General features: G+C 42.5%; 1 protein-coding gene across 1 annotated transcript in view; it reads right to left on the minus strand.

Moving 5' to 3' along the window:
- NKAIN3 (sodium/potassium transporting ATPase interacting 3) overlaps window positions 1-18026 on the minus strand; it is a gene marked incomplete at its 5' end in the record, with an annotated part of 543802 nt that overhangs the window by 294657 nt on the left and 231119 nt on the right. The window lies entirely within an intron of this gene.

Below are 18026 nucleotides of genomic sequence, written 5' to 3' on the forward strand. Positions count from 1 at the left end.
TTGAGAATATCTGTACTTGGCCTTGCACTGGATTTATTTTTTCTGATGATGGAGATCAAGGCCGTTTTGACGACGATGCAAAAAAGTTTATTAAGTGGTTCCACCAAGAACCTCAGCAATTTTCAAGTGGTCCATGAAAAAAAAAAGTTTGAGAAACACTGGTCTAGCTCCATCCTCTTTGGAACCACCCTTCAGGTAGTTGAAGGCTATTATTAAATCCTCCCTCAGTCTTCTCTTCTCCAGACTAAATAAACCCAGTTCCCTCAGCCACTCCTCAGAAGTCATGTGCCCCAGCACTCTAACCATGTTTGTTGCCCTCTGCTGGACTCTCTCCAATTTGTCCACATCCCTTTTGTAGTAGGTGGCTCAAAACTGGAAACAGTACTCCAGATGTGGCTTTACCAGTACCAAATAGTGGGGAATAATCACTTCACTTGTTCTGCTAGCAACATTGCTACTAACGCAGCCCAGTTTGCTGTCAGCCTTCTTGGCAACAACAGCACACTGTCAGTTCATATTCAGCTTCTTCTCCACTGTAACCCCCAGGTCCTTTTCTGCAGAACTGCTGCCTAGCTAGTCAGTCCCCAGCCTGTACTGGTGCATGGGATTGTTCCATTCTAAGTACACGACTTTGCACTTCTCTTTATTGAACTTTGTGAGATTTCTTTTGTAAGATAGCTCATGAAGTTCAATTAAGCAGTATTTAATGTTACTTCAATGCACTAAAAATTAACAGATCTTTTCTATTTGGCCCCTGTCAGACAAGTATAAATAGTTATCAGAACAATCTAGGGTAAGGACAGAAAGAAGCAATGCCAAACCTACATAGTCTAATGTGGTCAGTAACAAAAATCTCCAAGATTCTTTTTTCCCCCACTTTGTATATTGTTTTTTTGCCATAGAAACATAGAAAATTAGGGTTGGAAGGGGGGTTCATCGGGAGGTCATCTGGTCCAACCCCCTGCTCAAAGCAGACCATCCCCTGACTAGATGTTCGCCCATGCAAAATAAACATTTTGGTGGAGTTAATCTTATGATGTATTTGGGTTTGACTTGTCAGAACTCAGCTTTTCTTCTTGGTCTGGAACAATCCTTCAGAAAGAGATCTGAAGGTGGATGGCAGAGGTTGTGTGTAACACTGAAATAGAACTGACTTCTTTAAATTATACAAACTTCTTTTGCTAGTGAACATTCATGAGACTTGTTCATCAGAAGAGTTTACTTACTTATTTTCTTTGTAGAAGAAATATGGAACGGCAAGAGACCATGCAGCTCTGTCAGCTCACTGAATTGGCATGGGGGGGGGGGGGGGGGGGGGAGATGGATAATTCCAGCTAAGCTTTAGTTCATTTAACTTCAGGGAGATGTTACATATTTGTATCATGCTGCAAGACACTGAGCACTTCAAACTGGATCCAGAAAATCTTACAACAGGCTTTCCTTTCAATACAACTGGGCTGTATATAACTTCAATACCTAGATAACAAGCAATTGCTTGTTTGATTACAGAACTTAAAAAGCAAAGCAAAATAAAGAATTCAGTTTTGATCAAACCAAAATAAAAACATTTTTTGTTTTGCTGAAACTAAAAGACAGCCCAAATTATTTCATTTCCATTTTGGGACCTACGGTAAAGCAGAACTGGGTTTATACATGATTCACACAACCAGCAAGCAGAAGAAAGCCCTCTTTTATCCAAAGAGTGAGGTACTCACCTGACATGACATGAATTAAAATGTCCAAGAAGAGCAACCTTACACAATGTACTGGATATATAGAACATATCCAAAACTATAGGATATTCTGGGGTGGATTGCACTCAAGTTGTTCTGTTGATGCAGTCCACTTTGTATAAGTACTCAAATATTAATCTGTTGGGTGATAGCTAGAAAATGATATTCAGAGGTTTACTTTTGGGAACTGGCTTGTAGGCAATATAGATATTGCATTAGAATAATGGTCCAGGGAAATGTCAAGGGTTAATTGGTTTCAAAAAGCCTGTTTGTGACAAAATTTCCTTCAATGCCCACTGTGTCTGGAACCAGCAGATATGGTGGCTGAGGCCAATGGACAAGTGGGCATACACAGGCTGGGAAATTAGAAACATACCACACTGTTCCATAACATGAGATAAGGGACTCTGCAGCATTGCCTAGGTCACAGTGCCCAACTGCAGAGCCCTTGGGATTTCCAGTTTTGGTTGATGGACCAAATTAAGACACTGGGAAATGATGAAATTAAGATGTGTGCATATGATGGGTTTGTTGGAACAAAGGAATATGCTGACAGGACAGAATGTGAATAGTATAACAACCACACAGAAACCAGTCAACAGTACCCAGGAATGAAGAGTCATTAGAAGGGAGAAAGAATACAAAAGGAGGGATTTCAGAGCAGCAAAGGTTCCCTGATGGGGAATGCAAGGCCACCATAGACAGAAAGCACACCATCAGCCCATGTCACCCACCCCACTGGTGGGAGAGGGTGCATCTCAGACTTCAACCTCCAGACTGCTGACATTCATGAGAGAACCACAGAGGGAAGCTCACATACTGGCCAGATGTACCTTCCCTCTGTGACAGCCCTAGGACTGGTAGACATAGAACTGGGGAGGTTATTTTGTTTGCTTTGCCTACATTATTCTTATCTGTTATTACTGTGCATCAACAGAAATTGCCTATTATTGAATGGAGAAGTTGTGGTTGGTCTAAGTGTTTGGGTCCACCTGGAACAAGGTATCTGGGTCACAAATCCAGTGCCAACACTGGGGTCCAGGTGAGTGCCTTGGCCACCAGGCACTAGAAGTATTCTTTTTTTCTAGTCCAATAAATATATAATTATTTATCCAAAGTAGAACACTTGCACAGGAGAAATAAGGGACTGACTTCAGAATACCCCAGCATTTGGGTTATAGGGAGTTTCCTGTGGAAATGGAGATTCTGGTTCTAATGCCTGGCCAGAGTAAGGTAGAAGAGAATTCAAGCTTTATTCTATCCATCTCAGAAGAGTGCCCAAGCTGAGCTGCTATGATATCATACTTTTTCCTTCTTTCCTAGGCCCCATGAACAGTAAAGCTTTTACATTAAATGAAACAACATCAACAGGAGAAATTGAGAGCAGCCTTCCCCATGAATGTACTCTACCTTGTGAGTTAGACCAGTTTCCTTGGAGGTGGGAGATGAGCATTCAAATTTTTTCCAGCAGAGGAGACGTTTGAACATAGACCTCTTACAATGCAGTTAAGTGCCCTCACCACTAGGCTATCAAATAAAAAAAAGAGGCACCATCTCCTTTTCCTTCATAGTTTGGTGAATTTAGCTGAAGAGTTTTTTTCCAGTTAATCTACTCAGTGGATCGAAACTGAATTCAGAACTACTTAAGGGTTAATTGCAAGAGTCAAATATTTTATTCAATGAAGAAAATTTTCCATCCCTATTTTTAAGTGCTTTGCTGGATGGAGGCCAGAATGCTCACCATCTTTCAGGGTCAAGCTGCAAAGAGCCAAACTTGGGATTAAAGCTCATATATAAGATGCAGAGGTAATAGCATGACTTTCTCACTATGTAATTCAGTGAGTGCACCTGTCTGAATGCACATTTAGTGGATAAAATGTAGGCCCTATATATGAAAATGTCTTTCTTCAGAACAATAAGTCAATGTTTGCCTTTGACTTCAATATTATTTGGAAGTCCAGAAATGGCACAATTTGAACCAATTTCCTTAAGATAAAAAAGTAGCAGAATTCTGTGGCACATTTCATGTATAAGCACCATTCCAATGACAGGGATCACATAACTAATATGATCCAGCCAGGACCCTTCTGGTCCCCTGCTGTGCCCCCGTCGATGGGAACACTTTTAAAGCTGTCTGAATAGGTGCAAAGGGTACTTAATATAAGCCAGTGATCCTCAGTCTGACGAAGGATGCAGGGGCTGGAATCAATGATCTTCCAATGTCCCTTCCAGCTTACATTCTATGAATCTATGAAGGGTGTTTGTACCCAAAAGTTTGCTAAGAAGAATTTTTCCAACTATTTAAGTTGGTCTAATAAAAGATATCAGATTTACCAAAAAAACCTTGTCTGATCAGGCCTAAGACACTCAAGAATCAGCCCTATACCCCCAAGGCTTTTCAAACCACTTCCTCTTCCTGCCAGAATTAGAAGCATACAAACAAAAAAGAACATGTCTTCCTGTTGCAAAGTAAGAGAAATCTACTACAATTTTCTACTAGAAAACTCTTCCCAAACAAGAGTAAGTCAAGTGGTACATATATTCCCTGATTACTGGTATAATAAAAGTGAGGTATCCTCAGGAAAAGTAGGAAGAAAACAAGTTTGTGTGGCAAAAAAGTACAGTCTGGTAAGGAGAGATGCAGTGAATTTCTACAGTCCTGTACAAGCTGTGCAAATGCAATAGAAAGCCAACCTCTCTACTGCCAAACAGTCAAAGACATCAAAATCAGCAGACCTTTTCCAGTTCACAAATGGCCTGGATTGTCTACACTCAATCTAGACCCAGAAATGTGAGAAGAAAGTGAAGAATTTTCTTACCTAATACAAAATCACCATCTTCTACAATGAATTCAATTTCCACCAGAAACTGACACCAGGACAACATTCCCTTGATATTAGGAAATTTGGAAACTATTGCAGTTTCTAACAACCTAAAGTTGCTAATTCAGAAGTTAGCAAATAATAATTTTCAATGGCACATGTTAGGTGCCAAATCATAGCTCCCTCTCACTCAGGATTCAGGCCAGAGCATGTTACTGAGAAAGTAGTCACTGGGAATGTCTACATGTGTGCTTAAATGTGCAGTAGCCTATTTTACTGTGCATTAAAGCATCACATAAAAAAAACATGTAATTATGCTAATGCACAGTAAAATAGGCTACTGCACATTAAGCATCACTTAAAAACCATGTGCATTTATTACTGCACATTAAAGCACCCTAATGCAGATTTCTTTAGCACCTCACATTGTGGGGTGCCTGTACATCAACTGGGAGGCTGCTCTGATGTGCTGTAACTACTGCACTCTAGCCCGCCTCTATGTCTTATGTATCAGCATTCCTATGCTTCAAAATTCTAGCAGGGGCAGTTTAACTAAAGCTCATTGGACGAGTTTTAGGTAAAGCACTCCTGCTGCCATTTTGAAGCATGGGGACGCTGATACATGAGCCACTCCAGATTCTTTAATTAGAGTTGTCTTGGAGACACTATAATTGAAGCACCCCCCATTCCTGGAGCACATGTAAAAACACCAAGAGGGACTGAATTTAATGCACATTAGAAACGGTGCCTTAAGGCACATGTAGATGCTCCCACTGTTTGATAATACTTTCTCCTCTCCAGAGACAAGGTGAGTAAATGCTTAACCTGTAATTCTCTGTAGCTTTTGATGCTACTAATCACCAAACACTCTGTTCTCAGCTCCAAAAAACAGAGCAGGGGTGAAAGGAAATATCCTATAACAAACTTCTACACTTATATTAAGTCATCCTGCTGCATTGAGGTCTTTCTTGACTCCTTGCTGCAACTGGTTGAAAAAAAAGATCTCCCCCTTCCTGTGGGACAATTCAGACAACTGTATCCATCTTATCTGCCACAGAACTGGTCATAGTTCACCTTACAATCATGACTTGGATCAACAACAATGCTTGATAATTCTTTCTAAGCTACTTACTGCTTAGAAACACATCAGTTTGGTGCTCTGTTCACTATGTTGGTTCCTACTTGGCTGTGTCTACATGTGCTTTTATGCATGCCTAAACTTAATGCACATTACGCTAATGCACAGTAAGGTTTGTCCCAAGTCAATGGACACACATGATGTTAATGCACATTAGTGCACCTACATGTTTACTAATGCAACTTCGCTATTTGTGCATAAATATTTTATACCCACCTTATGCAAGGCAGGGCCATCCCTAGGAGGGGACAAATTGGGGTGACCACCCCAGCCCCACACTTTAGGGGGCTCTGTGGAGCCGGGCGGTGTGGCACAGTAACTCTGCGCTGCTGCCAGCTTCACGTCTGGCTACTTGGTACCCGCCCCCCCGCCACTGATTTTGCTGCTGAATCTGGTGCCTCCAGCCACTTGGCACCTTCCCCCCTCCCCCCGAATCTGCCATCAGCTTCCTTGCATCCAGGGGTGGGGCCCCACACAGGCTGATTTGTCCTGCGTCCCATACCCTGCTCGGGTCGTCTCTGAATGCAGGTATCAAATTTAGGCTCGCACAGCCTAAAATCACCATTTTTAAGGTGCATTAAGGGTGCACATGTGTACACACATGCCCTTAATGCACCTTAAATTGGGCTACTGCACATTAAATGTTCATGTGTGAACACGCCCACCATGTTCTCTGGTTTAAAGTTCTCTTCTCCAATATTTACAGTTCCCTGGTTGGATTGGCTAAATAGATATCATGGCTGAGATACTGCAAAAGTACCTATATACATAACTAGGGAACTGTTCAGACTGACACTGATCTACAAAGCCTTGATTTTGAAGTAGCTTAGGCTTTGGGATATCTAATGAGGCTTGGTTTCAAGAAATCCCAGAAGAAGCAGCAGATTAAGCTGGTTTTAATTTCCCTTCTCAGTCTCACTCAGTGCCTAGAAGCTGTCTCACTAGTTTGCTTTGTTTTTACAGTAATCTATCTCATATGTTTATTCCCTTGCATACTTAGAATATTTTATACTTCCTAATTTCCTAGTTATTAGATTACACCTCTGATTTCCATGGCTCACTGCCAAAGATAACAGTTCATTTTGGATTATTGAAAACACACACAGAAGCTCCAGCAAACCTGATTTCTTATCCATCTTAATTTTGTTTGCAAATACTACTTCTAAACATGATGGTGCCTTAGACATGCTCAACAATTTATTTAAGCTCTTTTCTCTGTGTACTATCCAAGTCCCTAACTGAATGCCATTGCAACGTTAATGCTGATTTAAGAAATTATCCACCAGATATTCCACAGTTGAGAGCACAGAGCCTCAGCTGGTGAAAATTATCATGAGTATGCTGATCCCAGTGGAGCTGTGAACACTTACACCAGTTGAAGATCTGTCCCCAAAGGGCCCCATCCAACTCCCATTAAAATCAGTGGCAAGCCTTCCCCTGACTAGTGAGAGCTCAACCACTGCTAAATTGCGATTAGTGGTATTTACCACATAAACAGGAATAACTTTAGGAAAAGATGAATGCCACGGTTGCAAAGAGTAGAAGGAACATTTCCTGATACACACATTGTACTGATTAAACCTCTTACGGATACACCTGATGAAGAGAGGGAAGAGTGTCTTTGCAGACAGGCTCGCTAACTTAGTGAAGAAAGCTTTAAACTAGGTTTGCCAGGGGATGGAGACCAAAGGCCTGAGGTAAGTGGGGAAGTGGGAGACCTGAGGAAGAGCAAGCAGGAGGGGGCAACAGGAGAGGTGCTCTCATACTCTCTGAGAAATCAGGGCAATCCGGGAACTACAGTCTAGTCAGCCTCACCCCAATCCCAAGAAAAATCATGGAGCAGATCCTTAAGGAATTCATTTCTAAGCACTTGGAGGGGAAAAGTGATCAGGAATGGTCAGCATGGATTCACAAGGGACAAGTCATGCCTGACCAACTTGGTTGCCTTCTATGATGAGATGACTGGCTCTGTGGTTGCGGGAAAACCATTGGATGTTGTCTACCTTGATTTTAGCAATGCTTTTGATACAGTCTCCCACAACTTACTCCCTGGCAAATTAAGGAAGTATGGGCTGGATGAATTGATTGTAAGGTGGATAGAAAACTGTCTGAATCATCAGGCTCAGAGAGTAGTAATCAATGGCTTGATGTCTAGTTGCCAATTGGTATCAAGTGAAGTGCCCCAGGGGTCGGTCCTGGGACCGTTTTTTTTCAATGTCTTCATCAACGACCTGAAAGATAGCATAGAGTGCACCCTCTGCAAGTCTGAAGATGATACCAAGCTGAGGGGAGTAGTAGATATGCTGGAGGGTAGGGCTAGGACTTAGAGTGATCTAGACAAATTGGAGGATTGGGCCAAATTGTTGAACCTCTCATAAGGTTCAACAAGGACAAGTGCAAAGTCCTGCACTTCAGCCGGAACAATCCCATGCACTGGTACAGGCTGAGGGCTGACTAGCTAGGTGGCAGCCCTGCAGAAAAAAGACCTGGGGATTACAGTGGACAGTTAGCTGAATATGAGCCAGGAGTGTGCCCGTCTTGCCAAGAAGGCTAACAGCACACTGGGCTGCATTGGTAGGTGTGTTGCCAGTAGGTCAAGGGAAGTGGTAGGTGTGTTGCCAGTAGGTCAAGGGAAGTGATTATTCCCCACTATTCAGCACTGGTGAGGCCACATCTGTAGTACTAGGCTTAGTTTTGGGTCCTCCACTACAGAAAAGATCTGGATTGGAGAAAGTCCAGTGGAGGGCAACAAAAATAGTTCAGGAGCTGTGGGATATGACTTACGAGGAAAGACTGAGGGAAATGGTCTTATTTAGTCTAGAGAAAAGGAGACTGACAAGGGACTTAATAGCAGCCTTCAACTAACTGACAAGGGGTTCAAAAGAGGATGCAGTTAGACTGTTCACAGTGGTGGCAGATGACATAATAAGGAGCAACAGTCTCAAGTTGCAGCAGGGGAAGTTTAGGTTAGATATTAGGAAAAATTTTCTCACTAGGAGGGTAGTAAAACACTGGAACAGGTTACCAAAAGAGGTGGTGCAAACTCCATCCTTGGAGTTTTTCAAAACCCAGCTGGACAAAGCTTTGGCTGGGATAATCTAGTTGGCGATGGTCTTGGTTTGAGCAGGAGGTTGGATTAGATCACCTCCTGAAGTTCCTCCAATCCTTTCTATGATTCTATACCATATAAACATATAGATTATGTTTATAACTTCTCTGGCATTTAAAAGAGCAAAGATGTGCATCTAACTATTTTTGCAGTGATATCTTAAAATATTCATACTGTAGTGGAAAATCCATACTAAAATTTTTCTCACCTTAAATCCCATATGGGATGGTACAGTTAAGTCTCGGATCAGTGCTGAATCTATTTCATATGATTAGTTTTCTAGTTTTTTTACAAGCTGCTTCCTCTATCTGCTTAAACATTTCCTAGTCTGTCTTTTCATTCTGCCCCTAGAGATCTATAATAGTTTCCTGTGATTGTTCTTGTGCCTTCCTCATATTTCATTTCAATCAAAGATATCTTTGCAGTGGTAGCCAAACTCCATGTCATTTCATCCTTCAGTCATACCATGCTCCCTTGTCTCTCACATCTTCCTGGACTGGTATGCCAATCCATTTTAAAAGAGATGGAGATAGAAAGACAAAGCAATAAGTTGAAGTGGGTTTGAGGGGTAAATTCTGTAGTCCCCCATGTCAAGCAAGCAGTAGGCTTACTTGAGAAAGAATAGTAGAATTATTCTCTTACTAAACTAACATTTGGGCCACTATAAAGGTATAGAATACCTTCCAAAACACCTTAACAATGGGCATGATGATGGATTTACCCATTCCATGACACACAATTCAAATTATAAATATCAGAGGGTTACTGTTTATAAACAAAATCTTTTAAAAGCCATGTTCCCCTTAAGCCCACACTCTCTCCCAATTTCTTTGTTTGCATGAACTCTGACAGTGAATCTGACAAAAATGGCATTGATGTTTCACTTGGACACAATGTCCTATACGTCCTGTCCAACGGTTATCCAGAGCTGCCTGTTATATCCCATTAAACCATAGTACCAGGAACAGGTGTATACAAAAATTAGTTACAGCTTTGGATTGGTACCAGATCATCACCATGGAAGTTAGTTACTGTCACTGCACCAGTGCCTGAAAAGAGCAGTTTAGTGATTCAAACAAAAACCCATAATTACTTGAATGGTGCTGGATCAAGCCTGTGGTTTAGGAAATCTTAAATTCTCTTCCTGCCTCTAAAGTCAGCTTCTCCATGGCCTGATTGCATACCCTGGGCTATCCAACTGGTACCTGTGGAGATTAACATGCAGCTCCCAGTCTCCACTGCCCTTATCACTCAGGCCATCTGTGTGCAGTGCTGGGAAAGGAGTAGGGGGCACCTATACACATTCAGCATATTGCCTGGGGGCTCATGGTCTGCACAGCACGTGGCCCACCCTGGTGTGGCCTGAGGAACACACAGCCCCCAGTTGCCTAGAAGTGGGACAACCCTGACTTACCTCTCAACCTCAGATTTTGTTTGCATTAAATGACCATGATACTTCTTGATACAATCTTTCTTATGCTATGCATGTTCAGTTATGGTTGTGTTCTATAAATGGTGACTATATATGACCATCATTACGATGCATTTTCAGTTGTGCATGTTTTCACTGTCTGTAGGCCTAGGTTTACTATCTGGGGTTAAAGTGTGCAACTGTAAAGGGCAGATGGATCAGATTTTGTGTCCACAGGCCCTCCCTTCCAAAAGGCTGAAATTTGTAGGCACAAAACTGTTGCTAATGCAAAGTGACACAAAAGTCACTAAAAGGTCAGCCCCTCACTGAGCTGTGCAGAGATCTGCAATGGGACAGCTTCCAGTTTTATTGCAGAATCAGTGTGTATATGGGGAAGAGGAGAGACTCTTTGGATGGCCTTGTGGTTCATCAGCTCCTTCAAGTAAAAGTGCTTGTTAAGCACAAATTGCTATACTGGGTTCAGGTAGAAGCATGATACTCGCTATGGGTAAAAGAGCTGAAAAATTCCTGAACTTTCTTTAAAGTAGGTCATGGTCTGAAAGGGCTGGGTTGGCATAGCAATCTGAAGAGGGCTGGTGGAGGAGTAGTGGCACCCCATAGTGATGATGTGGAGGACTGACAGCAACTCCCATTGGAGCAGCCAGAGTAGCAATCGAAGAAGCAATCCCTAGCAATGGTCCTCAATGGTCATTGTAGTGATCCCCAGCAAACTGGCGGCAACTCCGATGTGGACTTCCTTACCCAACACTTGCTACTTTGGCTGGCATAGGTGTAGAGCCCCTAGAGCAGAGTGGCAACCCCTGACAGCAAGGAGCTGCACAGCCTCACACAGCCTCCAGGGTGGGCCTCTCTACTTACAACGTTGCCTGGCATAGGCAGGAGAGTCCCTGGACAGCAGCCCTGAGTAAGTCTCCCTTCCGAACTGAGCGGGCTAGATAATAGCTCCCCTGGGTTGGTTTGCTGGTGACTAAGACTGTTAATTATTTGGGGGGTTCAAACCATTACTATGAAACAGTAACATTTAATAGTTAAGATTGTCATTAATGTTGTCTATTGGTCTCTTTTCCCCCTGTAATAAACCCTTTTCTAGTTGAACATCCCTTGCAAGTGGGAAAGTTTGTTCATCTCAGAACACCCAGTTCAAACTTGTTTTCCCAGGTTTCTGGGTGGAAGCTTGAGCTAGATTTGGAAAGTTGGTGTTACGCCTCTAAATTTTCCCAGAATCCTTGCTAGGGCCTTGATACACATTAAACTTAGCAGTTTAGAATATACTAATTTTAATTGGTATTAAAATTAGCACATGGTTTGAGCAGACACTCGTTAACAGTTAATACCCCTGTAACATGCAGTCCTGTGAACTGCCTTTAGGGAGCTGGCAAGCAGGGGCAGGGTTTGAAGCCAAGTTCGCTCTGTGCCTGCCCAGCTTGCCTGCTTTCAGGGGCAGGGTAGGTGGCCCAGATTATGGGCAGCTGGGGGCTGGCAGGTCCCTGCTGCCCACCCCTCCCCCCACTTAATCCTCCATATCTAGTCCACTGCAATTCCACCCCTGCCAGCCTGGATCAAGCCAGCCACCCCTGAAGCTCCCTCCCTGCCCCTCAGGGCTCCTCTTCTGCCCTCCAGCACTCCCAGCTCACCTCCACCCCACCCCGCCCCATGTCCCTTGGCTTACAAACACTGCCAGAACTGTCTTGGGTGAGCAGATGGGAAAGGGGGACCTGCCTGCCAAACCACCACTAATGCTGCCGAGCCGCTACTGCTCTCTAGGCTAAACCCAGCTCAGAGACTGGCAGTGGTGCCAGTTCTAGCAGCAGCAGGTTCCTCTTCCCCCTTTGCTCAGTCAGGACAGTGCTGGGAGCTCCAGGTGTGCTGGGAACTGCTGGGGAGAGGTGTTAAGTGGACAATTTGGATGCAGGGACACAGGCCCAATCTAGGGGTATGAGGAAGGGCAGGTGGCACAGCGAGAGCAATCCAGGTGGGGGGAGTGGCACCCAGTTTGGCCCCCCTGCCAGGATTGGTGCCACACCACCTACCCCACTTGTGGCACCCCCACACCAGGCCTGCCATGCTGCCTGCTCCCCACTGCTGGACTGGATCAAGCCCTCCATGCTGCCCACCCTCCACTCCCCTCCCCTCCCAGATCAGGCCTGTCATGCTGCCTGCTCCCACCCACCAGTAAACCAGATTGAACCTGCCATACTACCTTCCCTTGCCACTGGCCCAGATCAGGTAGCCCCTCAGATCCCCACTCACTGCCCCCTGACAGTGTCCAGCTCATCTGCAGCTCACAGCTTTGTCCCAGCAGAGCAAACAGGGAAGGAAAACCCAGTGATGCTGCTTCTACTGCCACTCTTTGGGCTGAGATCAGCCTGGAAAGCAGTAGCTGCCTGGGGGTGGTAACAGGAGTAGCCATGCAGGAGGGTTCCTGTTCCCTGCCTGATCCCCTGGGTCAGTGCTGACTCTGCAGGTACATTGGAGGTCACAGGGGGTGAGAGCATCCTGAAAGTCAGGGAGATGGTGGGGGAGGAGTCCTCAGGGGTAAGGGGACAGGGGTAGATGGGGAGTCCCAAGGGATGGGGGGGTAAGGGGAGCCCCAGGGGCCACAAAGAGCCTGGAATGGGAAGAGATGGAGGGATTCTGACATTTAGGTGCTCTTCTACTGTCACTGTGGAGAAAGATAGAGCAGCTGGGAACAGTGTCTTCTGGGATGTTGAAGGAGTGCTCCCAACTGGTTTTGGGCCTGTGGAACAGCCACGTGATTGCAACACAAATTGCCTAAAACCAGTTAGAGATCATTCTTGATGGAAGATGATTATCTCTAAGACACTCAGAGGGCCCTTAGCACATGTTTCTTTGCCCTACTGTGTGGACACTCCTGGTTTAAGGGCCTTTAACATGTATTTAAATTCATGTGCAATAACACCCATATTGCCATCTGGGGCCTAGCAGAAGGGACACACTAGATAAATATGTGTTACAGGTTTATTGTGAAGATTCAATTAAATAAAGCAACTACACTTTCTTTTAAATCTTACCTTACAAACCACTTTTGCAATAATAAAAAAATCAGATTCTAAGAAGATACTTAGGGCCAAATGTTTCTTGGCATTTATTTTTTCTTTCTATATATAATTAGACACGAAATTGCAAATGTATCTGTTTAAATACAAGTTTCATGTTATGTGTCTGAAACCTCATCCCTCTTCACTATCCTTGGTGTGTTTTTTGCTTGCAAGATTTTGATCCTTTAATATGCTAATATAGAAAGTCTTAATACAAACTAATTGAACAGTCCAGACCTGATTCTCAAAAATAAGAATGATAAGTTCTTTGGAAACCATGTCTTCATAGGTAAATATAATATTTTTTCCATATTGGTGTATGGTATCTTTGCTCCAGAAACAGTTACATAGATACATAAGAGTACATAAAGTACATAAGCCGGTGCAAACATGAAATGCTGGCTGCTAGAAAAGTTAGTCAGCAAACAGTCAAATGCTGTAAAAGTTATTTGAAAGAACTTTTGTTTATGAAAATCCCCTCTCCATAACACATTGCCTTTCTTGAACAAATTATGGGTGTTAATGATCCCTGCCAAGTTACTTTTCTCAAAGGAAATCAGAATTACAGTGAGGGAGGAACACTGAAAAGAAGTAAGCCAGAGACAATTCTGAGCCACAATTACATCCATGCTTTAGACTTTGAGGCTTTATTTCTGGATTGATTTTAACTTCAGCAAAAGTCTATAATGCCTGATATAAATAATAAAAAAATAAATAGTTTATACCATCAGTTTTATTGGAAAATCTATTGTGCTGTCAAGCTAATTATCTGACACCACCGTTGCAGTACATTAAATTCTGCATTAACAAGGCACTTGGCATCCTCACTTGTACATACATGACTTTAGGAGACTGAGCATTTGATAAACAAGAAATCAAACAACATAACTCCTGAAGTTGCTCATCTTAAGGTTCTCTTCCTCCATGCACATACTTCCCATCTATGCTCATGGGATCCATGCTCAAGAGCGTTAGGTGGCTACTGTACAGATCTGGCTCCATGTTCCATAAAAGGAACATGTTAATATAGGCTTTCCTTCTTCCCCTCTCCAACAGGAGTGACTAACTCACTCACTGAATCTTCATGGCTACAGTCATTGGGTGTTATAAACTGCACTCAATGTAAGAATAAAGAAGCTTGTGTGTACCTTATACTGCTTATGTGTACCATCAAGACCAGGGCTCCTAGATGTCAATTCACTCCCAGGTAAAAGCAAGAATGGAATTTTTCTAAGGAACAGCTACTTGCAAAGTCCCTCAAACAGCATTGTGACTATTGAAGATCACTGAAACAAGGCCCTCTCCAGGAATCCCTTCCTTCTCATAAAGTGGTAAATGGTATAAAAGTGGTGCACAACTTTTTCATCTCACAGGCCAGATGAGTGATGCCAGGTTGATCCATGGGCCAGATCCAGTCTATGGGTATAACAGGGAGCCAGAAGCTTCTGTTACTTCAAGAGAGAGACTGCAGCAGAAAGAGCCCCAGGCATTTGAACAGGGGTTAGCTGCAGGAGGGAAGGGAGAAACTGCAGCCTAGGCATAGTAAGCTGCCCATTAAGATGAAGGGACATGTCATGACCCAATGATTGTGTGCGCGCTTCGGCACTGCAGAATTATTTCCCGCCACATGGAGCTTTCTTTGCACGGTGCAATTCTCAGCTGCAGAGAGAAAACCCCGGTGCAAAGGAGTTCCCGCCACCCGTATGTAAATTTGTTTCCCACTATTGGCTGTTTCTAAATTATTCCCACGTGGCGGCTAGCGATTGGCTTGCTAGTCGTATAAGAAGTATGAGCAGTTGTCAGGAACATCCTAGAACCCTTGTTGCCCATTGACTTCACTTTCATCCCTCTTATCCTATTTATTGCCCCAAGAAATCGCTTGCACTCTGGCTCTGTGACCTTACTGCACCCCAAAGAAACAGGCATTTAGTTTTAGGTAAGTCCATTTAGGGACTTCCAAAAGGCTCCAGTCACTTAGGCCAGCTTTACAGTTACTTTGTTCCACCACAGACACTGAAAGCAGCCTTAAGGAGCCAATGATCTATCTTCATGAGTTAGGTTGCAAAGTTCTTGATGCATCCAATCTGGTATGCTGTTTAAATCTGTCCATTCTAACACCCTCACAATCTATACTAGCAGTAAGAATCAATTTTATTCCAGAGGTCTTGCAGAAGTTAGCCTTTACAAATTCTATTTGGCAGTTTTCTTCTATAAAATCCCATTTTTCTTTTTATGGTATTCGCCATGTTTTATGACCTTGCTAAATTCAGGTAAAGATAGAGGTAGTGAGCCTATATTTCATATGTAAAATAAATGAGCCTCTCTATTTTTTGCTGATGTAATAAAAACATAAACCTAAATTAGGTTGAAATACACATCTATTCTTCTGCATTTACGTAGCTTTATTAATTTTAAGAGCCTCTTTGTACTTCAGTGAACAATTACAAATCATTTCCCCAATCTCTTCAAATACTCAGGCATGCCAAGAGCTAATTAACTAATGTGACAATTGCAAGAAGTGGCAACATAATTCACAGTTTTTGAATGACTAGCAGGAATTTAATTTGACTAAAAGAAGAATTAAGTTGCAGTAGTAACAAATAGTATTGGCAGGTAGACTACATATATCTGAAAGACTTAAAATGCATGTAGATACATTCAAACCTCCAATTTGGAGTTTTAAAATTAGGATTAATTGGATGGAGCTATTTTATAGGCTGTTTTACCCATTCTAATATCTTACAATCTAGTGAGGTGATCATTCATGTATAAAGAACAAGTTTTGAATTAATTCCCTGATTAAGTAAAGTATAAGAGCCTTGATATATAACAATGACTGATTTCATAGAAACAGCATGTTGCACAGTGAAATAGAGAATAGAAAAAGCCTTGTATATGTCTGAATATAGTGCAGTATCATTAGCTGAGGTGGCAGGTACTGCAATGCAGTAATCATGGTTTATATAATTGCTGGAATTTATCAAATTATAAGGAATTACAAATCAGAACTGCTGTTGGTGTTTCAGTAAAAGTTGGATAAGATTTGCTAACTGGTCTCTCCAGATTCTGTTATGGCAACAGTCAACCTGACATCTGATAGCTGTAATGATCCTGATCTCTTCCCCTGTTAAAGTAAGAAAAAGCTTTGCCATTGACTTTAATGGAAACAGATTTAGGTGTATCATGTTAAGTGAAAAAATATTTTCAGATAGAAAGAAGAGTCTAAATAAGGTAAATCTTAGACCAAAATCAAAACCCCAGTGTCAAGGAACCTCATGGTCTCATAGGTAGTACTGGGATTTTGCCTTATTTGGTTGCATACTCAGATGGCATACTGAGATTGCAGGAGTAGTCTTTAAATAGAAGTTCCCTTAACTTTGGCCATCTAGACCCTGAACGTTCATTTTTTTTTCTATCTTTTGAGGTAATATCCTTGTTTAATATTGTCATGACCCAATGATTGTGTGCGCGCTTCGGCACTGCAGAATTATTTCCCGCCACATGGAGCTTTCTTTGCACGGTGCAATTCTCAGCTGCAGAGAGAAAACCCCGGTGCAAAGGAGTTCCCGCCACCCGTATGTAAATTTGTTTCCCACTATTGGCTGTTTCTAAATTATTCCCACGTGGCGGCTAGCGATTGGCTTGCTAGTCGTATAAGAAGTTTGAGCAGTTTCCGCCCAAGTTGTAGAGGACTCCACAACCATCTCGTGGGGACTCTGAGCACACGGCAGAGTAATAGAAACTTTGTGCATGTCTCAGAGGAGTTCGGCAGCCTGATCAACCACCAACCTCTTCCCGTCTCGTTCGTTAAATTCTTAAGACGTATCTACGGTTTTTGCGCGCTCGTCAAGGGTATCCAGAGCTCTGTCGTGTTTGTTTTTGCAGAGCCTAGCAAACTCCGTGTGTGTGTCTTTGGTGGAGCCTAGCAAACTCCACTTGTGTTTGTCTGTAACTGCAACTCAAGAAAGTTTTTCCTGCCTGCACCGCGACCACCTATGGTGTAAGTAAAACAATCTTTAATTAACCGCTATGAGTCCGTGCCTAATTCTAGTCCGTCGTGCAAAAGTACCCGCCCTACCGTTGCGGGCTCCCGGCCACAGCCCGCCGCGCGCCCCCAAAAGCCTCGGACCGCTCCCGGCCCTCACAAATATAAGCAAGTTTTCACTGTTTTTCATGACTTTAAGTAGCTAGCTTAATTATAAAAAATTTAAATATAATAGTTAAATGTTAGGAAGGACAACTTTACACCTTGTAGTTATGCTTTACAGTTACAACCTTATTTATGGTATTATTATACACTTATTTATGGAATAATGCACACGTATTCATTAAGAGATTAGAAAATATGGAAAAAAACATGGGGAGAAAACCATTGACTTCATAAAGCTCGCCAGGTATTCCAGGTGTTTCAAAACATTTTTCTTTCAAAATACTAAAATAATTGTTTCTATCTGTTCCTGGAAAAATATTTTTCCAGTATAATATTACTACTACTACTACTACTACTAATGATGATGATGATGATAATAATAATATGAACTAAGTTTGGGGGAATTTTGCAGAGTAAAATACAGTCATGGGCTGAGACCTATAATATCTTTTTCAGATGGAAGCAAGTTTGCTACGGATAAATTATCACTCTCTACACAGAGATATTTATAATGGAAATACTGACAAAACCTGAAGTAGAATGGCACCACCAATCTTGTATTAATAAATCTGACACTCCTGCT

This window comes from Alligator sinensis, unplaced genomic scaffold, assembly GCF_000455745.1.
Source record: "Alligator sinensis unplaced genomic scaffold, ASM45574v1 scaffold860_1, whole genome shotgun sequence".
NCBI lineage: Eukaryota > Metazoa > Chordata > Crocodylia > Alligatoridae > Alligator > Alligator sinensis.